General features: G+C 43.3%; 1 long non-coding RNA gene across 1 annotated transcript; it reads right to left on the bottom strand.

Moving 5' to 3' along the window:
* Positions 1-1,959: 1,959 nt before the first annotated feature.
* Positions 1,960-21,477, bottom strand: LOC134480466 (uncharacterized). The gene is made up of 2 exons (XR_010054910.1): positions 20,811-21,477; positions 1,960-3,018 (listed from the first exon to the last, which is right to left on the bottom strand). It is a non-coding gene; the product is annotated as an uncharacterized LOC134480466 (long non-coding RNA).
* Positions 21,478-23,041: the final 1,564 nt, after the last annotated feature.

Below are 23,041 nucleotides of genomic sequence, written 5' to 3'. Positions count from 1 at the left end.
GTTTGGGTTGGGGTTGGGGATTTAGCTCAGTGGTAGAGCGCTTGCCTAGGAAGCGCAAGGCCCTGGGTTCGGTCCCCAGCTCCGAAAAAAAGAACCAAAAAAAAAAAAAAAGTTTGGGTTATTTGTTTATATGTTTCTTTGCCTGGGGACTGGAGTGCGGAGGGTTTTCTAGCAAAATAAAGCAAGCAGAATTTACTTATGAAGCCTGCAGGCTCATTTCCCACAGCAGTACTATCCACCCCACTGCTAAACTCAACAGAGCATTGACAGAGTGGGTATGAAACTTATCTAGTTTTCCTTCAAGCTGTAAACTGCAGGCCAGTAGCATCCTCAACGCTGCCTCCCAAAGTGGCATCTCCATTTTATACCATCTCATCCCAAGTGGTTGGGGGAATGAGAAGGATATGCAGACTCTGATGCTGTTTCCACTGTGTTTACTTTCCAAATGCTTTTATACCCTTTCTGTTTTCATGTTCCCCTTATAACAAAAGCCTCTGTGGCACTATTTCTATGTAATTGTCTCTAGCTTGTCACTACATGAGTACATGGTGTCCAGACTCTGCTGACTTTAATAGATACCAGAGAACATTCGAGATCCACACCCCAGACCCCTCTGACTTTATCTTGCTAGTCTCCACCCCAACTCAGTAGTGCACTGTGAGAGGATTCTCAGAGAGGTGTGTGGACAGTCTAGTTTCTGATGAACAAGCTCTGTCTACATCACTTCCTCAATGACAACCCCTCAAACCCTAGGATATGCATCCTAGTAATGTGAGGCAGCCAGTATGAAGCCCCTGACTTTTGCTTAGGGCAAACATTTAAGCAGGGCATACCCTGATCTCAGGTGCAGGGAAGTTTGTCTGCCTGACAGGTGGCTTACGGAGGTGAGTAATCCCTACTTAAAGGTGGACTTGTCACAAGAAAGAGACCAGAGCTGAGTCTTACATTCTTAGAACTTCATATCTTATCAGTTACACTTCTGGGCTGCGTGCTTTCAGTCGCCACATATGCAAGTCACCAGTTTTGTTTGTTTATTTGTTTGTTTGTTTCCCGTATTGGACAGAGAGAGGTAGCAGTTCTACTGTGTTCTGTGTTTCAGACATATGACTGGATGGTTGCCTTTCTGTCTCTACTTCTGCAGTTAGACCATCAGGCTGGCTTAGTAAATTGGAATCCTCATTTTGTAGTTCAAAAGTGACTTCTTCCCACTTCTCATTGTAGCATCAGCATCTCAGTACAAGTTTAGTTTATACATAGTCTAGGATTTCTTAACAGAAAACATATTGATACCCTCAGCTTTAGAACTGAGACATAAAGCTTTGCTAATTTTCAGTTCCTGTTCTTGAGGCCATTGTATTTGGGGAACATCATGTGATTAGTAATTGCACGTCAACTTGGTCAGGCATGGGATGGCCAGGAGCTGACTAAATAGTATGTCTGACTATATCTGGAAGAGTGTTCTAAAGAGCTTAGCATCCACACTGGTGGACTAAAGGACATAACTGCTCCTCTGTGTGTGTGTGTGTGTGTGTGTGTGTGTGTGTGTGTATGTGTGTATGTGTGTGTGTATGTGTGTGTGTGTGTGTGTGTGTATGTATGTGTGTGTGTGTGTGTGTGTGTGACAGCTGGCCAGTTGCTGGCTGAATAGAACAAAGATTATAGGTGAAGGTTGATTCCTAGCTTGATTTGGGGGATTGATCTGTCAGTGACATTTTTGATTCTCAGGCTGTCAGGCTGATTAGAATCTCAACTGTGAGTTCTTCAGTTTTGAGATTTCTTTCAAATATAACTCTGGCTTTACAAGTAGACACACATAGAGAGACACATGTAAATCAAGGACTGGAATACAGACTGAGAAAACTGTTCCTAGGCAGTTTTGTAGCTTGAGTGTGAAATACACTATAGACAAAAACATTGTGCATCATATGATTGTGTATACAGAGCACACAGACAGAGAGAGACATATACAATTGGTTATATTTCTTTGAAGAACTCTGACTAATACTTATTACTTGAAATCTAAAATTCATAGTTTTCCTTTATGGATCTGTAAGCAGAGGCTTTGGAAGGCAAGTTACTTGCTGTAGGTCATTCTTCAAAGGAAGGCAAAGATAAACGTGAAGGAAAGGAGAACTACGTGGAGGAAGCTAACACTGGGCTTGCATCGTTCCATTGGCAGGACTTGTGTCTTCCAAACCACTCAATCTTTACTTCTTGATTTCTACACATGTCTAAATGTTTTCTAAGAGAGTTTTCTAAGAAGTCCATCTGTGCCTGGTAGTAAACTAGACAAGGCTCACACCATTCACTGCAGCAAACAGAAGTCACTGAGACCTGGAGATTAGATTTAAAGGATGTGCACTGTCATCCACACAGTACACAGAGTCCTGTGAAGTTCCTACGTTGCTGGCTATTGGATGTTTGCTATCCTCCAGCACCATCAGTCACTATCCTTGGTTCTCGTTTTGAGCCTGAACCTCATTGAGGACCTGCTAGAACGGCAGTCTGAGTAGAACTCCGGTCATAGAGAATAGCAAGAAAGATGAGAACCATGAAGGTAATGCTAACTGCAGGCCTCATGAGAGAAAGATGAGAACTCATGAAGGACTGAAGCCTTTGAGGATACACTGGATGTGCACATGTCTTACTGTCTCCAGCCTTAGTAGCACCAGTATCCTTCAGAGGAGCTCGATGATCTGAAAATGTACATGACTTGAGATTTGAAGAACCATTGGTGGAGACCGAGGAGTTCCAAGTACAGATGATGTCCTATGCAGCAGGATAAGCCAGCAGATCAGGGGGAGTGTGGGATGCCACCAGCATGCCCAGAGACTTGCATTTTGTCTTTAGAGTGGGGACACCATGATGATGCTTCTCTGCTGCCTTTCAGATGACAGGCAGCATGACACTTGTGACAAGCACTTGCCTGTGATTGAGCAAGGATTCTGGATGGTGTTTTCTTCTCCTCTGGAAGATACAGGAAACTCTACCATGCAGCACCTCCAAGGCTTCAGGCATCTGCATGGAAGGAACAGCAAGAGGAGAGAGAGTGTCAGTGCATCCACTGCTCCACCACAGTCTGCTTTCTCGTTAGGAAAACAAAAGGCCTCCCAGGAATTCTGAGACCTGCAAAGAAGGAGGTAGAAACAGCTTTTGAATTACTCAAAAGCGTCTTTAAAAAGTCTATTGAGTGAGTTCTCATTTGAAGTTCATAGAACACTCACTTCCTAGTTTGAAAATTGGTATTTGAGGAGCAAATTAAACATCCAAACTTCCTAAAATCTTCCTAAAACTGTATCTTAAGGAAACCAAATAGGTCCAAATGATGACTGTTTTACTGTATAGAAGACTGTTAATTAAGAATATGGAAAGCAAGACAGAATCAGAAAAGCCCACATTCTGTAATTCCTATTAAATTTAGCAATTTAGTTACTATGTTGAATTCTAATTAAAATGTTTAGTTGTTGTAAAAGGAGAATTATACGAATTCTAGGTTTAGAAATATAAAATTAAAAGAGTTAGCCCCAAAAGCCACAAACTCAGGGCTAAGCCCTGCCGCCAGGAATAGCAGGCCATAAAGATAAAGAAAAGGAATGCAAAAACCAGCTCAGGCTATCGAGGACTGACCCATAAACCATCCAAAGACATCCCCCCAGCTTACTCAAAGTCATACTTTAACCAGATGTCCTCCAGACCCTGATAAGCCCCTACTTGTGCTTTTCAGCCATTGTGTCCTGCAGAGAGCACTCCAAGAAACCGGACAGCCCAAGCCTAACCAGAGGTGTTTCAAATACAGATGCTTCATCAATTTTGACAAACTTTTAAAAATAATGAGGACCTGAAGACCCTACCCTTCTCCTGATTTAGTAGCTCTGTTCCAGGAACCAGGGGGCCATAAAACCTTCTGGCGTCCCCTTATCTCCTGGAGCCATAAAACAATCTTGTAACTTGTGGTACATTCCCCTTTGACATCCCCCATCCCCTGGTGCTCACAGCCTCTGCCTTTAAATACTCTTTTCCCCAGCCTCTCGGGGCCGACACCTCTGTCTCCTGCGCGGGATACGTGTCGGCCCGGAGATCTCTGTAATAGGTCTCCGTAATAAACCTCGCCTTTGCTTATTACATCCAAAATGGTCTCTCTGTGTCTGGGGTCCGCGATTTCCCAAGACTTGAGTAAGGGTCTCTCTGCGTGGGATCTTTCAGTTGGGACCTAGAAAGTCATGTAGGACCAAAAGTAACCCTGCAGAGATTGCTTTCTTGTGATTGGTGGTGAAACAGGGTGGGTTCAGTGAAAGCTCAGACTGGACCAACAAGCTCATCAGGTAAAGGAGCTTGCCACCAAGCCTGGTGACTTGAGTGTGATCCCTGGAATCGTGTCCAAAGGAGAGAACTCCTCCCAAAAGTTATCCACTGCTGCCACACAGTGCACAGTGACATTCATGACACGCACACACACACAAACACACACACACACACACACACACACACACACACACACAGAGAGAGAGAGAGAGAGAGAGAGAGAGAGAGAGAGAGAGATGAATAAACATAATATATTTTGTAAAAGGTTCAAACGTCACAATGCCTAAGAATGAATCTTACTCTCCAGTCAGTGTTGCAGAACAGAAGGCAGAAGCAGGCCATTCAGCAGGAGCAGCAGGCCAAGTCTTCAGCAAGCTATTGTGTTTCTAAGAAGGTGGGTCCTGAGGCAAAACAGGGTTTGGAAACAGGATGTGTCCAAACAAATGGACCGTAAAAGGATTTTTTGAGAACTTGATGCAGACATTTGCATTTGGACCAGAATTATTGTTAATGTTGGCATTCATTCTACACTCCACCCAACAGTTACCTAGCAACAGCCTGGTAGGCCTGGCTTGGTATAGAAGGGACTATTTGGACTCTCTTCCTTTCTCTGACTCTCTAACCCCCATGCTCTCCCTGACCACTTTCACTTTTCTCCCCTTCTCCTCCCCCATTTCTCTTCACATGTTCCCAGCCAGCTTCTTCTCCTCCCCTCCTCTCTCCTCTCCTCCCCTCCCTTCTCCTCTCCTCCCCTCCCCTCTCCCCTCCTCTCTCTCTCTCTCTCTCTCTCTCCCTCCTTCCTTCCCTCCTCCTTAGTCTTTCTCCCCTCTCCCTCTCCCTCCCCCCTCAGTCTTTCTCCCTTCTCCCTCCTTTTGTCTGCCTGTACTCCCTTCTCAACTCCCCTTCCCATGCCCCTAAATAAACTTTATTCTATACTAGTCCTCATTGTATGGCTGGTATCAGGGTGTGCAGGGGAGGATGCCTCAGCATGGGCTGGCTGAGGTATCCCCTCCCTGTACACTCTATAAAACATATCCTTGGCCTTTTTGACCAAGCTAGCTCAGTCATTCAGCAAGTTCTCCAGGAGTGAGGATTAAAAAGAAAGAGACAATTAGGCAACGTTTAACATGACTCCAGCCAGTTCTGAGACTGAAGCAGCTTTATTTTTCTCAGTCTGCTTTTGTATCACTTTAATTACATGCAGAATGGTAAAATCAGTTCTGAGTCAAGGGGATAAACAAAATCCTGTAATCACCTTTTTGGGGACGAATCTGGATGATCAAGACAAAAGGACTGCCACACATGCTTCAGCTGAGCTGGCTCTGATCTTTGCATTAACTCAAATATAAATGTTCTTAATCAGGGCCTAGTTTCTGATCCCAAGCCTCAACCAAGATTTCTGCCCCAGGGTTATTTCTTTTGTCCTGATAATGTCAGATTCCTGCCAAGTGTCTAGAAGCAAGTAGCCCTGAAAGGCTCTCTATACTTTTTATAAAACACATCAATTCTAATAGGTGGAACTGTGCTGTGTGGAAAGTTAGAGAAGCTTGAGTAAAGCAAGCAGGTAACAAAACATTGTGACACTTCAGTGATACCTCACCCTTCAGTACTGAGGAGGAGCTGAGCTAAAGTGTTGACAGCAGTAATTCTCAATGGTAGGGAGATACTATATCATGGTATTTCTCTTTATTTTAAGCAGCCATGATTTTTTTCAGGATGTGCATATGATATTTATTTATTTGGCTATCAGTTTTTACTTATGTAATGTGTGTGGGTATTTTGTCTGCATGTATGTGGTGTCCACATGAATGCCTGATGCTCTAGAAAGCCAAAGAGGGTGTCAGATCCTATTGGTTGTGAGTTGAGAATTAGTTTCTAGAATTGAACTCGGGTCCTCTGTAAGAACAGCCAATGCTTTCAACCACTGAGCCAAGCTCCCTGGGTAAGCAACTGCCAAATAGGAGTTGGAAGTGCCATTTCCACATCTAGCTACTAGGATAAAGAGTCCCACCTCTAAATCCCCTGCCTGTAAGTTCAGAGTCTTCCAGGGGCATCTGAAAAGATCTTCCCAGTACAGGCCCAATACCTCTGAGACTTTCTCATGCTCTTCCTACCCCAGCTTTAGTCTCCTTGATGGTGACCTGGGCCCTTGAAAATGAAAGAAGTAAAAAGTTCTTAAGAAGCCATGGCTTTTTGTTTAGCTTCTGGTTCTTAGTGGCTTTAATGAAAAGCTGGATTATAGGAAAAAAGATTTTGCACATGAATTTGGGATCATAGAATTCCCATCCAACAAACTGGCGAGACCAGGCTCAGAGCTGGAGAGGGGAGACTCGGATGGAACTTGAGAACTGTGCAAAGCTACATCCCATTTCCCTTTGCAACTGCAAGAGCGGGAGAGACCGATTTCTGAGTTGTGCTGATCTGTGCTATACTAGGCTTGGTAATGAGAAAGCACAGTGCCTCCCTTTGTAGCCTCAAACTCCAGGCTCTCCTGTCTCAGTTCCCCAAGCATCAGGAGGGCAGGTGTGCGCTGCCACAGTGCTAGCAGGAACAGGAAGATTTCTGTGTTCTGTTATCTTCTTCATGGGCTGAGGCTGAGCCTGGAGTCTCCATGTCAGTAGCATCTTTCAAGGCTGTTCCGCTGCAGCTCTGAAACCTTTTTAAAATGTAAACTAAGTTTATTTTGCCTTTTAAGTAGTGTTCATATAGCACTACAGCTAGGTAAACAATGTGAATTAGTATAAATCATCTCAAAAGCCAGAGTTTTGTTTTCGTTGTTGTTGTTTTTTAATGAGTTATTAAACCAATGCAGTCTATTCTGACAGGATAAATATTTTTTTTTTTTGGTTTTTTTTTTTTTTTTCGGAGCTGGGGACCAAACCCAGGGCCTTGCGCTTCCTAGGTAAGCGCTCTACCACTGAGCTAAATCCCCAGCCCCTGACAGGATAAATATTTTTAACCATTTCACTTTGAGTTAATGAAGGCTCACAAATGAGCAACACTCCTCATTGAGGAAAACAAAAAGCTGTTATCTACAAGGGACAGCTCACACAGACAAACAAAAAGAACTGTGTAAAAATAACTAACTGCCCCTGCGGTCCAGACACCGCCCAGACCTGAAGGGACCCAGTCAACAGCTCTCTGCACCCAAATCCCGTGGGAGGGAGAGCTAAACCTTCAGAGAGGCAGACATGCCTGGGAAGCCAGAAGAGACTACACTCTGCCCACATTTCTGACTCCAGAGGAAAACACTTAACGCCATCTGGGGCCCCGGTGCACCGGGCCCCCGGGAAAAGGCAGGGCAGACCCTTCTGGTTGCTGCCCTCACAGAGAGCTCAAAAGCAGCACCCAAGAGCAACTTCAGCCATGGGACCAGAGGTAAGACCAACTTTTCTGCTCCAAGTGACCTGCCTGGTGGACTCAAGACACAAAAAGGCAAAATTCCTCTGGGACCGGACACTTCCGGTTTTTAGCTGGAGCCCGAACCTCGCAGATCCCGGCCCACAGCTCCCTGCTCCCAAATCCCGTGGGAGAGAGAGCTCACCACTCGGACAGGTGGGCACTCCTGAGACTGCAGAGCAGAAGAGACCACCAATACTACCCACCCCTGCCCACATACCTGGCCCAAGAGGAAACTGTATAGGGCCTCTGGGAACAGGAAGATAGAGGCACTCAAGCAGCAGGTCCCCCGAGGTCCAGACACTGCCCGGACCTGAAGGGACCCAGTCAACAGCTCCCTGCACCCAAATCTTGTGGGAGGGAGAGCTAAACCTTCAGAGGGGCAGACATGCCTGGGAAGCCAGAAGAAACTAAACTCTGCCCACATTTCTGACTCCAGAGTAAAACACCTAATGCCATCTGGGACCCTAGTGCATGGGGGCCCCGGGAAAAGTCGAGGCAGGCCCTTCTGGTTGCTGCCCTCACAGAGAGCTCAAAAGCAGCCCCCCAGGAGCAACTTCAGCCCCGGGACCACAGGTAAGACCAACGTTTCTGCTTCAAGTGACCTGCCTGGTGGACTCAGGACACACGCCCACAGGAACAGCTGAAGACCAGTTGAGAGGAAAGACTACACGCCTGAAAGCAGAACACTCTGTTCTGGGTGAAAGAAAACAGGAAAACGGGTCTACAGCACTCCTGACACAGAGGCCTATAGGATGGTCTAGCCACTGTCAGAAATAGCAGAACAAGGTAACACCAGAGACAACCTGATGGTGAGAGGCAATCGCAGGAACCCAAGCAACAGAAACCAAGACTACACGGCATCATCAGAGCCCAATTATCCCACCAAAGCAAACACTGAATATCCAAACACACCAGAAAAGCAAGATCTTGATTTTAAATCACATTTGACCATGATGATGGAGGACTTCAAGACAGACATAAAGAACTCCCTTAGAGAAAGGCAGGAAAACATAAATAAACAAGTAGAAGCCTATAGAGAGGAATCACAAAAATCACTGAAAGAATTCCAGGAAAACACAATTAAATAGGTGAAGGAATTAAAAATGGAAATAGAAGCAATCAAGAAAGAACACATGGAAACAACCCTGGATATAGAAAACCAAAGGAAGAGACAAGGAGCCATAGATACAAGTATCACCAACAGAATACAAGAGATAGAAGAGAGAATCTCAGGAGCAGAAGATTCCATAGAAATCATCGACACAACTGTCAAAGATAATGTAAAGCAGAAAAAGCTACTGGTCCAAAACATACAGGAAATCCAGGACTCAATAAGAAGATCAAACCTAAGGATAATAGGTATAGAAGAGAGTGAAGACTTGCAGCTCAAAGGACCAGTAAATATCTTCAACAAAATCATAGAAGAAAACTTCCCTAACCTAAAGAAAGAGATACCCATAAACATACAAGAAGCCTACAGAACTCCGAATAGATTGGACCAGAAAAGAAACTCCTCCCGTCATATAATAGTCAAAACACCAAATGCACAAAATAAAGAAAGAATATTAAAAGCAGAATATTAAAAGGGAAAAAGGTCAAGTAACATATAAAGACAGACCTATCAGAATCACACCAGACTTCTCGCCAGAGACTATGAAAGCCAGAAGATCCTGGACAGATGTCATACAGACCCTAAGAGAACAAAAATACCAGCCCAGGTTACTGTATCCAGCAAAACTATCAATTAACATAGATGGAGAAACCAAGATATTCCATGACAAAACCAAATTTACACAATATCTTTCTACAAATCCAACCCTACAAAGAATAATAAATGGTAAAGCCCAACATAAGGTGGCAAGCTACACCCTAGAAAAAGCAAGAAACTAATCGTCTTGGCAACAAAACAAAGAGAAGAAAAGCACACAAACAATCTCACATCCAAATACGAATACAAGAGGAAGCAACAATCACTATTCCTTAATATCTCTCAACATCAATGGACTCAATTTCCCAATAAAAAGACATAGATTAAGGGGTTGGGGATTTAGCTCAGTGGTAGAGCGCTTGCCTGGGAAGCGCAAGGCCCTGGGTTCGGTCCCCAGCTCCGAAAAAAAAAAGAACCAAAAAAAAAAAAAAAAAAAAGACATAGATTAACAAACTGGATTCGCAGTGAGGACCCTGCATTCTGCTGCCTACAGGAAACACACCTGAGAGACAAAGACAGACACTACCTCAGAGTGAAAGGCTGGAAAACAACTTTCCAAGCAAATGGTCTGAAGAAGCTGGAGTAGCCATTCTAATATCGAATATAATAGATTTTCAACCAAAAGTCATCAAACAAGCTAAGGAAGGACACTTCATATTCATAAAAGGAAAAATCCACCAAGATGAACTCTCAATCCTAAATATCTATGTTCCAAATACAAGGGCACCTACATACATAAAAGAAACCTTACTAAAGCTCAAAGCACACATTGCACCTCACACAATAATAGTAGGAGATTTCAACACCGCACTCTCATCAAGGACAGATCATGGGAACAGAAATTAAACAGAGCCATAGACAGACTAAGAGAAGTCATGAAGCAAATAGGCTTAACAGATATTTATAGAACATTATATCCTAAAACAAAAGGATATACCTTCTTCTCACCATCTCATGGTACTTTTTCCAAACTTGACCATATAATTGGTCATAAAACGGGCCTCAACAGATACAGAAAGATAGAAATAATCCCATGCATCCTATCAGACCACCACAGGCTAAAGCTGGTCATCAATAACAATAAGGGAAAAATGCCCACATATACATGGAAGTTGAACAATGCTCTACTCAATGATAACCTGGTCAAGGAAGAAATAAGGAAAGAAATTAAAGACTTCTTAGAATTTAATGAAAATGAAGGTACAACATACTCAAACTTATGGGACACAATGAAAGCTGTGCTAAGAGGAAAACTCATAGCGCTGTGTGCCTGCAGAAAGAAACAGGAAAGAGCATATGTCAGCAGCTTGACAGCACACCTAAAAGCTCTAGAACAAAAAGAAGCAAATACACCCAGGAGGAGTAGAAGGCAGGAAATAATAAAACTCAGAGCTGAAATCAACCAAGTAGAAACAAAAAGGACTATAGAAAGAACCAACAGAACCAAAAGTTGGTTTTTTGAGAAAATCAACAAGATACATAAACCCTTAGCCAGACTAACGAGAGGACACAGAGTGTGTCCAAATTAACAAAATCAGAAATGAAAAGGGAGACATAACTACAGAATCAGAGGAAAATAAAAAAATCAGCAGATCCTACTAGAAAAGCCTATATTCAACAAAACTTGAAAATATACAGGAAATGGACAATTTCCTAGACAGATACCAGGTACTAAAGTTAAATCAGGAACAGATAAACCATTGAAACAACCCCATAACTCCTAACGAAATAGAAGCAGTCATTAAAGGTCTCCCAACCAAAAAGAGCCCAGGTCCAGATGGGTTCAGTACAGAAGTCTATCAGACCTTCATAGAAGGCCTCATACCAATACTATCCAAACTATTCCACAAAATTGGAACAGATGGAGCGCTACAGAATTCTTTCTATGAAGCCACAATTACTCTTATACCTAAACCACACAAAGACCCAACAAAGAAAGAGAACTTCAGACCAATTTCCCTTATGAATATCAATGCAAAAATACTCAATAAAATTCTGGCAACCAGAATCCAAGAGCACATCAAAACAATCATCTACCATGATCAAGTAGGCTTCATCCCAGGCATATAGGGATGGTTTAATATATGGAAAACCATCAACCTTATCCATTATATAAACAAACTGAAAGATAAAAACCACATGATCATTTCATTATTGCTGAGAAAGCATTTGACAAACTTCAACACCCCTTCATGATAAAAGTCTTGGAAAGAATAGGAATTGAAGGCCCACACCTAAACATAGTAAAAGCCATATATAGCAAACCAGTCGCTAACATTAAACTAAATGGAGAGAAACTTGGAGCAATCCCACTAAAATCAGGCACTAGACAAGGCTGCCCACTCTCTCCCTACTTATTCTATATAGTTCTTGAAGTTCTAGCCAGAGCAACCAGACAACAAAAGGAGGTCAAGGGGATACAGATCGGAAAAGAAGAAGTCAAAATATCACTATTTGCAGATGATATGATAGTATATTTAAGTGATCCCAAAAGTTCCACCAGAGAACTACTAAAGCTGATAAACAACTTCAGCAAAGTGGCTGGGTATAAAATTAACTCAAATAAATCAGTAGCCTTCCTCTACACAAAAGAGAAACAAGCCGAGAAAGAAATTAGGGAAATGACACCCTTCATAATAGACCCAAATAATATAAAGTACCTCGGTGTGACTTTAACCAAGCAAATAAAAGATCTGTACAATAAGAACTTCAAGACTCTGAAGAAAGAAATTGAAGAAGACGTCAGAAGATGGAAAGATCTCCCATGCTCATGGATTGGCAGGATTAATATAGTAAAAATGGCCATTTTACCAAAAGCGATCTACAGATTCAATGCAATTCCCATCAAAATACCAATCCAATTCTTCAAAGAGTTAGACAGAACAATTTGCAAATTCATCTGGAATAACAAAAAACCCAGGATAGTGTAAAACTATCCTCAACAATAAAAGGACTTCAGGGGGAATCACTATCCCTGAACTCAAGCAGTATTACAGAGCAATAGTGATAAAAACTGCATGGTATTGGTACAGAGATAGACAGATAGACCAATAGAACAGAATTGAAGACCCAGAAATGAACCCACACACCTATGGGCACTTGATTTTTGACAAAGGAGCCAAAACCATCAAATGGATAAAAAATAGCATTTTCAGCAAATGGTGCTGGTTCAACTGGAGGTCAACATGTAGAAGAATGCAGATCGATCCATTCTTATCACCCTGTACAAAGCTTAAGTCCAAGTGGATCAAGGACCTCCACATCAAACCAGATACACTCAAACTAATAGAAGAAAAACTAGGGCAGCATCTGGAACACATGGGCACTGGAAAAAATTTCCTGAACAAAACACCAATGGCTTCTGCTCTAAGATCAAGAATTGACAAATGGGATCTCATAAAACTGCAAAGCTTCTGTAAGGCAAAGGACACTGTGGTTAGGACAAAACGGCAACCAACAGATTGGGAAAAGATCTTTACCAATCCTACAACAGATAGAGGCCTTATATCCAAAATATACAAAGAACTCAAGAAGTTAGACCGCAGAGAGACAAATAACCCTATTAAAAAATGGGGTTCAGAGCTAAACAAGGAATTCACAGCTGAGGAATACTGAATGGCTGAGAAACACCTAAAGAAATGTTCAACATCTTTAGTCATAAGGGAAATGCAAATCAAAACAACCCTGAGATTTCACCTCACACCAGTGAGAATGGCTATGATCAAAATCTCAGGGGACAACAGATGCTGGCGAGGATGTGGAGAAAGAGGAACACTCCTCCATTGTTGGTGGGATTGCAGACTGGTAAAACCATTCTGGAAATCAGTCTGGAGGTTCCTCAGAAAATTGGACATTGAACTGCCTGAGGATCCAGCTATACCTCTCTTGGGCATATACCCAAAAGATACCCCAACATATAACAAAGACATGTGCTCCACTATGTTCATCGCAGCCTTATTTATAATAGCCAGACGCTGGAAAGAACCCAGATGCCCTTCAACAGAGGAATGGATACAGAAAATGTGGTACATCTACACAATGGAATACTACTCAGGTATCAAAAACAGTGACTTCATGAAATTCATAGGCAAATGGATGGAACTGGAAAATATCATCCTGAGTGAGGTAACCCAATCACAGAAAAACACACATGGTATGCACTCATTGATAAGTGGCTATTAGCCCAAATGCTTGAATTACCCTAGATGCCTAGAACAAATGAAACTCAAGCCCGATGATCAAAATGTGAATGCTTCACTCCTTCTTTAAAAGGGGAACAAGAATACCCTTGGCAGGGAATAGAGAGGCAAAGATTAAAACAGAGGCAGAAGGAACACCCATTCAGAGCCTGCCCCACATGTGGCCCATGCATATACAGCCATCCAATTAGACAAGATGGATGAAGCAAAGAAGTGCAGGCCGACAGGAGCTGGATGTAGATCGCTCCTGAGAGACACAGCCAGAATACAGCAAACACAGAGGCGAATGCCAGCAGCAAACCACTGAACTGAGAACAGGACCCCCGTTGAAGGAATCAGAGAAAGAATTGGAAGAGCTTGAAGGGGCTCGAGACCCCATATGAACAACAATGCCAAGCAACCAGAGCTTCCAGGGACTAAGCCACTACCTAAAGACTATACATGGACTGACCCTGGACTCTGACCTCATAGGTAGCAATGAATATCCTAGTAAGAGCACCAGTGGAAGGGGAAGCCCTAGGTCCTGCTAAGACTGAACCCCCACTGAACTAGATTGTTGGGGGGAGGGCGGCAATGGGGGGAGGATGGGGAGGGGAACACCCATAAGGAAGGGGAGGGGGGAGGGGGATGTTTGCCTGGAAACCGGGAAAGGGAATAACACTCGAAATGTATACAAGAAATACTGGTTAATAAAAAAAAAAAAAAAAAAAAGAAATTGCTTCACAGGCGAGCTTTCGTTGTCATGCTGAGGATGGGCCCCAGGGCCTTGTGCATGCTGGGAAAGCTCTGCTGACAGCTACATTGCCTGGCTCCTCCCACCTCCGAAGCTATCTCATGGTTTTGCTATTTCTAGTCAAGAGAAGCAGCTTTGAAACTGGCAGTCGCTCTACTGAATCCAGAAGATGACTGAAAATCTGGGAGTTCATAGTTACAGTTTGGGAAACTCCATACAACTGCAGAATGGAGGAGGCAGAGGCCAACACTTCATCAGGGAGACTAATCACTTGTGAGTACACCCCACATCGTGGGTGGTCTATGCCAAGCCTTCACAGCAACCGATTGTTCTTTCATACTGGAGGAATGCCTCACCTTGTTCAGTCATGTCTGCCTTACGTCCCTCAACTTCTTCCATGTACAAACACTAGATAAATAGGTGTGTTATAGCCATGGCTAGGTGTCTCTCCTCTGACAGGTTTCTGGACTGAACTCAGTGTATCTGTTTAAGCTCAAACACATAACTCATAATGCTACACTAGCCAATACTAGAGTATCTGAGATTAATCTCCTCAGTTGTAAGCACCGTAAAGCTAGCACTATTGTGTACACACACACACACACACACACACACACACACACACACACACACAAAATGTATACATACAATAATAACATTATTATTATTATTATTATTATTATTATTATTATTATTATTATTATACAGTAAAACAAAAGCATTGCTTTGGGTTGCTTCTCTTTTAAGTTTATGTGGAGAATAGAGGAGCAGTAATAGTGAATCCAGAGCAAGAAAAAGGGGGGAGGGAGAAGGGGACAGAGGTAATGATACAGAAGCAATGGAAAAGGAAGAATAGGGTTGGGGGACCTCTGGGTGAAGCTGGAAGGCTAAACTTTGTTAGATCCATTTTTTCAGACTTTCTGAGGAAGGATCCTACTCTATGCACAGTATTATTATTGAGTACTATTAAAGAGTTAGACCTAAGAAATTAGGCCTTGAAAATAAGAGGTATAAATAAGCAGCTCTGTGTAAATAGGCCTGGGTAGTGACTATGGCATCTTAGACTTTCTTAATTAAGTGGCCATTTCACACAGCCACTTACTCAAGGTCCAGGACAATGGGAACTACAGTTACTAAGTGCTTCCTATTGCTCATGGTCTACCCTTGCAATAGACCACCTCTTTCTTCCTGCTGGGAGCCCAGCAGCTTCGAACCTCTCTTCTGTTCCTTTGAGTCTGTAATTATTTACCATGGCTGCCAAGTGCTTCAAGTGCCACTAAAATGAGGTCTTTGTAGTCCTAAAGAGCCATAGTTTCTGTGCATCAACTACAGCCACTGACTACCTGGGTGGCTCTGAGCATGTCCCCTGACATTCAACTAGGTTGCTGATGCAGATCTGTCTACAATGTTGGAATGAATTATGTAAAATAATACACATGAAAGTGTGCATTAGAAATCATTAACTTGGCTCGTGGTGGTGGCACTTTGATTTTAGTACTCAGGAGGCAGAGGCAGGTGGATCTCTGTTAGGTGGAGTCCAGCCTGGTCTACAGAAAGAGTTCCAGGGCAGCCAGGGCTACACAGAGAGACTCTGAAAGAGAAAAGAATCCACTAACTCAGGGCTGGAGAGAGAATTCAGTAGTTATGCATACTTACTGCCCTTGCAGAGGACAGGGCTTGGTTTCCCAGAACCCACATACATGGCAGCTCTTGGTTCTCTGTAACCGCAGTTTCAGGGGATACAATTCTCTGTCTCTTCTGGCCTCTGAGGGCTCCAGGACTAAATGTGGCACACAGACATGCATGTAGGCTAAAGACTCATGCATATAGAATAAAAAGTAAGCAAGTCATAAATCACAAACTCCTCAAATACAAGGGTTGTGATAATTTCATAAGATTTTGAACTAAAGTCTTTAGCATAAGTATGTCTAAAGTAAGACAGCTGCTGCTGGGATGCCCTGAAACATTTTGGCTCTTAGAAAATGATTCAGGGTTTTCTTCGTGCATATCTATCAAATGTGCCCAACTATGACATTTGGCCACTTTAAACTGCTTTCATATACATAACCTCCACTTCTTGCCAAACTCTGAAAGAGTATAGACCATCTGACCCCACACCGATCCTGCCCTCTGTTCTTCAACTGTCACAGACTGGCCTCTGCCCTCTCTCCTCCCAGGCTATACAATTATTATTTGAAATAGATATGTGGTGGTTTGAATATGCTTGACCCAAGGGACATGGCACTATTAGGAGGTATGGCCCTGTTATAGGAAATATGTCACTGTGGAGGCAGAACTTTGAGATCTCATATATATATATGTACACTCAAGTCTGGCCAGTGTGATCCAGAGCCTCTTCACGGCTTCCTTTGGAAGACAGTCTCCTCCTGGTTGCCTTCAGAGCAAGCTGTAGAACTCTCAGTTCCTCCAGTTCCATGCCTGCCTGGATGCTGCCATACTTTCTGCCATGATGATTATGGACTGAACCTTTCAAACTGTAAGCTAGCACCAATTAAATGTTTGGCTTTATAAAAGTTGTGTTGGTCATGGTGTCTGTTCACAGCAATGGAAATCCTAAGACAAGACATAAGGATGATGTAAAGCACTCATCCTGAACACTAGAACAAGGGTACTTTCATGCTAGGAAGAAGCTGAGAAACTCACAGTAAGTAGTGAGCAGCACCTGAACTCACAGAGACGGGGCCATGTGCACTTTGTGAGGAGGGAGGGGTCTCAGGATGAGATAGACATTGGGCATCTATGACAGGAAAGATGCCGAGGACTCACAGTTGCACAGTGTCTGTAAAGTAAGAAGAGGTGAGAAACTCTGCATAAAGTAATTCTGTGGCCATCACTCACACATCCGTTACTGAACAGTTCTCTTGTGGAGAACTGGGAATGCTTCAGTGACTAAAGCAGGCAGAATCTATGTCTTCATGCATTTAGGAACTGGGGCCCTTGTAAAGTAACTCGGCATCAATGTGATGTAAACTGGGAAGTCAAAATGTCTTTTGCAGGGGGTGTTTGGGGACACAGTTGTTTCAGTAATGTTAAAAAGGAAAGTTTTCTATCAGTTCCTGCAAGTCAGATCCACTCACTATGGCTGCTACTCTACCTCAAGGTCCACAAGCTGCCTTCTCCCAGCTATCTCTCTTTTAGCCACCCTCTCTCCACTCGGTCCCCTAGGTGGTAGTTACCATGTCTGGTATGCTCGGGCACACACATGTGCACGTGCATGTGCGCACACACATGTGCATGTGCACACACACGCATACGCACACTCACACTGCACCTATCATTCTTCTGGCCCTTGTGTGTTCTCACTCCATGTGGGAAGCAGAACCAGGTCCGCACGCTCCAACTGCCTCTCAGCCATTTCTTTCATACACTGTCCTCTTTAGCTCAGTAAATCAAAGTTTCAGAAACTTGTAGATTTCCATGTTGAATTCCCAACCCACAATACATCCACATGACAAATTCACTGACAATTAGTAAAGAATTAAACTGCCCACCTACACAAGACAAAATCAACCCAGTCCACCTGGACCTGGATCATCCTGCTCTGTTGTCTCCATCTTGATTTTCCTCACCTCTCTTCCTCTTCCCTCCTTCCTAGACTTTTCCCTGCCTACCCTTCCTTCTCATCCGATGATAGGGTACACCTTATCCTGGACTTGCCTTGCTCCAAAATGACATCACCTTACACAAAGCAGTGCCACAGATAACAGGGGAATGCAGGAGAGGGATGGACTGGGGAAATAGGATGCTCAATGTTCAACACAATGATGTGAAGGGCCAACATCTAGTTCAAGTTCTGTTCTCAGACAGAACAAGGCCTACATTAAACTCCTGGGCTTGGCTATTTCTGTAGTTTTCTAATTTCTCAAAGCCTAGCTGAGGAGTTACCCATTTAGTTGAATGCTCATCTCGTTCAATCATTAATGTTTAGGAGGTTTTTTTTTTTTTTCCTTTTACATCAATATGGGAACGTTCACCAACAGTATATAATGGTCTTGAATATAAGATCTGTTTGTCAAGTCCATTTTCCTCATGAAGACCTATTATAAAAATTGAGGACTGGCATGAAGGCTCAGCAAAAGGCTTTTGACAAAGCCTGATGACTTGAATTCAATGCCTGGATCACATATGGTAGAAGGAGCTACTACCCACAAGTTGGCCTCTGACCTCCGCACCCATACATGTATATACATACATACACATAAAAAGGCGATGAAAATTTAAAACGGAAAGCCTAACAACATTAATCTTAATTCAACCAAGGTACCTTTAGTGCAATCCAAGTTGCTTTATCTTCTGCTGACTTAACAATACAGAGGGGGAATGGAAAGAAATGGCGTATTGTTTTGACTGTGCCTAAAACCTCAAGCATGCCCAAGAGAAGGCAAGCCTGTAGGATTGGCAAGGTCCTAGAGGGATAGTACCAAAATATCACCACACGGTAGAGAACACATGTAGTCAGAAACTACTTAAACAGAATGTGTAAGTCCTCAATACACAGGACACAGTTGATGATGCTTGGGGTGCAATTCTTAGGGGGCCTGCAGTGTGTAAAATACTTGACACTGGTGTTACACAACTGTCTTGGATTCACTGAAATCCACATGCTTCAGTTCTAGCTCTGGATTACCTCAGTGAACCTTTGTGGAGTTTTTTTTATCTATAGAGCAGCTCTTTACCTCCTCATAACCTTATTATGCTTTGGACTTTTATTGTTTTTTTTTCCCTCCCACTATTTAAAGTTGACCAGAAGAAAAGAGTTGTGTTGAGGCTAAGCTGGTTGGTTGGGTTGTCTTCTTGGAGGTAGGCTTCTGAACATCAAAATACCTGAATGGACCCCCTCACCTCTAGATCTCAACTGAAATTATCTGATTGTCTCTTCTCTAAGATCAGGGAAAAACAATAGTGCCATTTCAGACCTCTCATAGAGAGAGGGGCATGTGGCTGTCTTAGAATTCTGTCGCTTGTGATTATTATAAAAACTGGATTTTTAAAGTCTATTAGTGTTTCACAATGAGGAAAGCCACAGTTTGTGCATCCTATAGTTGTATAGCTTTACATTGTGTGTTTCTTCCTTTTAGGAGAAACCCTACCCAGTACAAGCCATCACATGCACAGAATGACCAATGAGTGGGTTGGTTCTCCATAGTCCTTGGTGTAGTACTGAGTATAGTCATTTACGTTCTCTTGCATATGAGCCCCAATAGGCTTATTTGTTTGAATACTCAGTCACCAGGGAGTTGAATTGTTTGAGAAGGATTAGGAGGTGTGGCCTTTTGGAATAGGTATGGCCTTATTGGAGGAGGCATGTTATTGGAGGAGTGGGTTTTGAGGTTTCAAAGTCCAGTGTATCATTCTGGGCTATATTAGGATGTACAGCTCTCAGTTACTGCCCCAGCATCTTCCTGTTTGCTTCTGGCCATGATAACATGTACTGATTTTCTAAAACTGTAAGCAAGCTCCCAATTAAATATTTTCTTTTACAAGAGTTGCTTTAGTCATGGTGTCTCCTCATAGCAATAGAATAGTGACTAACAGAGTTTATTTGACTTACAATTTCAGGTAACAGTCCATTATTTCAGGAAAATCATAGGAATTGTAGGAATTTGAGGCAGATGGCTGAAAAATATTCACAATCAAGAGTAAAGAGAGCATATATGCATGGATCCTTACTTGGAAGCTTTTTTCACTTCTATGTATAGTTCAGGACCCAACCTAGGGAATGGTGCTGCCCACAGTGAACTAGGACTTCCTACTAAGCATTCAAACACATGTGCCTTTGGGTGCCATTCTCATTCAAACCACCATAATCCCTTCTTCCCTAGCAGAATCCTATTCTTCCATGGCAGAATATGTTATGACAGTAAGACAAATAAGACTAGAACAAAAATTGGTACCAAGAGTAAGATAATTGTTGGGTGCTGAGATTAAAAAAAAATTCAAGATATCTACCACCACCACCACCACCACCACCACCACCACCACCACCACCACCACCAAAACATGCCTATGAAAGGTAGAAGTTTTAACGTTGCCCCCCTAGACAAAAGTTTAGAGCAGAAGAAAGAAACTGGTTGGGCCCTGGAACTGCAATTACACCAGCTGGTTTGGCAACTCTCTCCCAGGAACTAGCTGACCATAATGTTAGATTAAAATCTTAGAGAACAACCTTGAGAAGCAGGAAGCTTCTCCCAGGAAGTAGTGGACCATTAAGTTAACAATCTTGAGAAACAGGAAGCTTCTCCTTGTGATTTTTCACTGGTATTCTTGACATTTTTCAACGATGCCCTTGCTACCCCTTTGGGTTGTGGTTTCTTCCTTTAAACTCCCCTTCTCTTAGCTACTGGTGGTCGAACTCCACTGCCCCTGTGTGGGATACGAGTCTCGACCCCAGTGCACTGGTTCCTATCAATAAACCTCATGTAAATTACAGCAAGAACAGTCTTACGTGAGTTCTTAGGAGGCCGCATCATCCCGAGACTTGAGTGAGGTTCTCCCCACTCCAGGGGTCTTTCATTTGGGGGCTCGTCTGGGATTGGTGACCACCTTGTCTCCGAAGACCCACTTCATCTGTCCTGTTGGGAAGGAGGACTGATGTGGAATCTCCTCCCCTTCATCTGTCTTTGGTGAGCTCATGGAAGCTCCTGTCTGAATCAGTTCAGTCTTGTGGTGATCTCATAGCGGCTGCTTGTTTTTTGTTTTTGTGCGCACTTCTGGTTTTTTTTGTCTGTTAATCTTTTGATTGTCTTTCTGTGTGACTGAACGCTATTTGTCCTCTTCTGCGGACCTCTATTTTCTGGAATCTCTTCTTGTTTTCTCACCTTCCCACTTGAGATGCTTGTTAGTAGCTGTTACAGGAAATACAGAATCCTACTAGAGGCCAACAAAAATGTTCCAGATACGGATGGAAGGCCCTCACTTCTGCCTGTTGACTTCAATATGCCTGAAGGTAGGGGGCACCAGGTCTACCATCAGACTCCAATGGTGGGTCTCTGAGGGGCTGGAAAATACCCCACCAATTTGGCTAAGGTAAGGGAAACAGTCCAGAGGCAGACAGAATCCCCCTCAGCATTCTTAGAATGTTCGATGGAGGTTTTTTGTCAGTTCACGCCCTACGATCCTACAGCAGAAAAACAGAAGGCCACTGTTACTATGGCCTTCATAGACCAGTCAGCTAAACATATAAAGAAACTTGAGGGGTTAAGCTAAGTTGCTGACAGTGTTAGTATAAGTTGCAGAGAAAGTAAAGTTGATGTGTGGTTCAGGGTCTGTGCATAACAGAGAGACTGAAGAAGAAAAAGCTAGAGAGCTAAAGAGAGATAAAAGACAGGAGAGAAACTTATACTGGCCACAGTAGTTAGAGAGACTAAGAAGACAGTACCTGGCGACAGAAGAGAATTCCTGGCTAAAGATCAGTGTGCCTATTATAAGAAAAAAGGTCACTGGATCAGGGACTGCCCCACGATAGAGAGGAAGCCCACCCAGTGTTTTGTAGATACAGGGGCCCAACACTCTGTGCTCCTATGCCCCAGTGGGCCAGTGCCCATCAAAAGACCTTGGGTACAGGGGGCTACCAGCAACAAACAATACTTGTGGACTACCCAAAGAACAGTGGACCTTGGTGTGGGCTGGGTAACCCACTAGTTCATGGTCATCCCTAACTGCCCCTATCCCTTGCTCACAAGAAATTTGCTCTCCAAAATGGATTACGTGGGCTGAAATGGCTGGGTGAGGCCATGTGTATGCATATTTGCAGACGGTGTATGTGGAGCTTAAGACCTGTCTCAGTGCACCAGTACCTGATGTGGGGAGATGTGTGGCTTAGTGCCGTTCTGCCTGGAACAACCACTCCTGCCAGCCGGGCACTAACAATTATCACCCAATCCAGGCCTTAAACTGTGGTAGAGTGGCTGATGTTTTGCTTTTTAATGGAATGTCTCAGAGGATGAAACCATTGGTCAGCTGACATGGACTAGATTCTCCACTGGTTGGGGGCAATCTGGTTACCTTGTTGCTCAATCCTGACCTGGAGCCACCACAGCACAAATGTCAAGCACTGGCAGAAGCCCCTGGGTAGAAGAAAGACCTCTGTGACTGACTGATTGACCCTTGCTGAAAGCCGAGGCTACCTTGTCTACAGACAGGAACAGTTCTCTTCATGAAGGTCAGAGATGAGTGGGTGATGCCATGGTGGACAACACAAACATCATCTGGGATAGACAAACCTCTACTCCCCAGCACATCAGCACAGATGCCTTTGCCATCTCTTGGATGCCCTGATGAAGCCGACAACTGTGAGTATTATTCATTTCCCAGGACATCAGGAGGGAAGAGATTCGGTGACATGGAGCAATAACAAAGCAGATCAAGTGGCTCGAAAAATGGCTATACAGGAGCCTATCCTGGTTACAGGCCTGCAAAAGACAGCCACTGGGAACTGGGATCGGACTAAGGGATGGCCTCACTTAGAATGTACAACAGAAGAAAAGGCCCAAATTGCTTAAAAGAAAAAAAGACAATGGCACACTTGTCTGGGGAACTATATTCCCCAGAGAACAAACAAAAGACTCACTTTGCCAAATATACAAATGGACTCACTTAAGAGATAAAAAGCTTGTCCAAGTAGTTAAGGTATATGTAATAGACTTTAAGATTTTAGTCAGAGAGGCAGTAAAAAAG

This window comes from Rattus norvegicus, chromosome 9, assembly GCF_036323735.1.
Source record: "Rattus norvegicus strain BN/NHsdMcwi chromosome 9, GRCr8, whole genome shotgun sequence".
Taxonomy (NCBI): domain Eukaryota; kingdom Metazoa; phylum Chordata; class Mammalia; order Rodentia; family Muridae; genus Rattus; species Rattus norvegicus.
The sequence above is the reverse complement of the archived record's forward strand: the minus strand, read 5'-3'. Positions and strand labels throughout refer to the sequence as shown.